Source organism: Schistocerca serialis, chromosome 2, assembly GCF_023864345.2.
Source record: "Schistocerca serialis cubense isolate TAMUIC-IGC-003099 chromosome 2, iqSchSeri2.2, whole genome shotgun sequence".
NCBI classification, from domain to species: domain Eukaryota; kingdom Metazoa; phylum Arthropoda; class Insecta; order Orthoptera; family Acrididae; genus Schistocerca; species Schistocerca serialis.
The window spans coordinates 863,261,306-863,262,828 of NC_064639.1; positions in this window are offsets into that span (position 1 = coordinate 863,261,306).

The window sequence follows — 1,523 nt, forward strand, 5'->3', positions numbered from 1 at the left end:
GACTGATGACCTCAGAAATTAAGTCCCATAGTGCTCAGAGCCATTTGAACCATTTGAACTAGCTGAAGGTAGTTTCGTTGAAACAACTGCCAGGTATTTTATTGTGAATAGCAAATAAATCGCGTAGATGTAGAAGAATCCATAAAATTTAGAAGTCGATGATGGGGAATATTCCTGAATTCCATATGATGGGGAATATATTGGTTTAAGAGGTAATTTTAGCACAGAGTGGTACATCAGGAAAGAAACCCAATACTCTGTTAATGATTGGAAATGGCACAGAAAAATATTGAAGACGCTATTACGTCATCGGGGTGGGGGGTGTGGGGTGGAGGGTGTGGGGTGGGGGGTGGGGGGTGGTGAATTTAAAGTACCAGGAGCTCTTGAAGGGAGAAAAGGCGAGATAGGGGCAAAGGAGGTACTTAATGAATCGTTTGATGGAGCTGATTAGAGTTAAGGTTGGTCTAAAGTTATAATATGTACCACTTATATGGAGAAGAGATTAAGTGATGTGAAAATAGTCTCATAAAGGTAAAGTGTGTAGAGATGTAAGAAATAATAAATGTGCTGCCTATAATAGAAATAAATGTGGCTAACGAAGAAATAAGTGCGTTCTTCGATTGTGGCAGTAATGTGTCAACCATTTGGAAACATTTTGTCATTAGGAATAAAAAGAAAAAAAGAACTCCTCTCGAACAGGCCATGGAGGCCCAAGGCCCAACGGTACCGACTGGCCGCCGTGTGATCCTCAGCTCATTGACGTCACCGGATGCGGATATGGAGAGGCACGTGGTCATCACACCGCTCTCCCAGCCGTATGTCAGTTCACGAGACCGGAGCTGCTACTTCTCAATCAAGTAGCTTCTCAGTTTTACGTTACAAGGACTGAGTGGACCCCGCTTGCCAACAGCGCTCGGCAGATCGGATGGTCACCCGTCCAAGTGCGAGTCCAGCCCGACAGCGCTAGACTTCGGTGATCTGGCGGGAACCGGTTTTACCATTGCGGCAAGGCCTTTGGCGGGAATAGGAATAAGAAGAGAAAATTTTTGATTTTTCCATTCACTGGCGTAAAGATTGAAATTACATATGGTCGACTGAGTAAACCTATAAAATATGAAATGCATTTAGATTTTATGTGTAGTGGATATTGTTTTAGTGTGAGATGTTTTTAGGTAATCAGCTAGTTAAAGATGTTGTACTGGCTATGCATATTTTAGTGCAAGTACATAAGTTTTATTAACTGTATACAGAAATACCTCAAACTTCAGTTAGGAAGTAAGAGACGGAAATTTAGATTAAAAGATCTTTTACCTGTAGACCAGCGAATAGTACGTACAAAAATCACTGAAGATTAATAGAATTGTAATTCTATGTATAACCAGATAAAAGAAATTATTGGGTTGGCTGAAAATATTTCTGGGCAATGGCCTTGCCGCAGTGGATACACCGGTTCCCGTCAGATCACCGACGTTGAGCGCTGTCGGGCGTGGCCAGCACTTGGATGGCTGACCATCCCGGCCGCC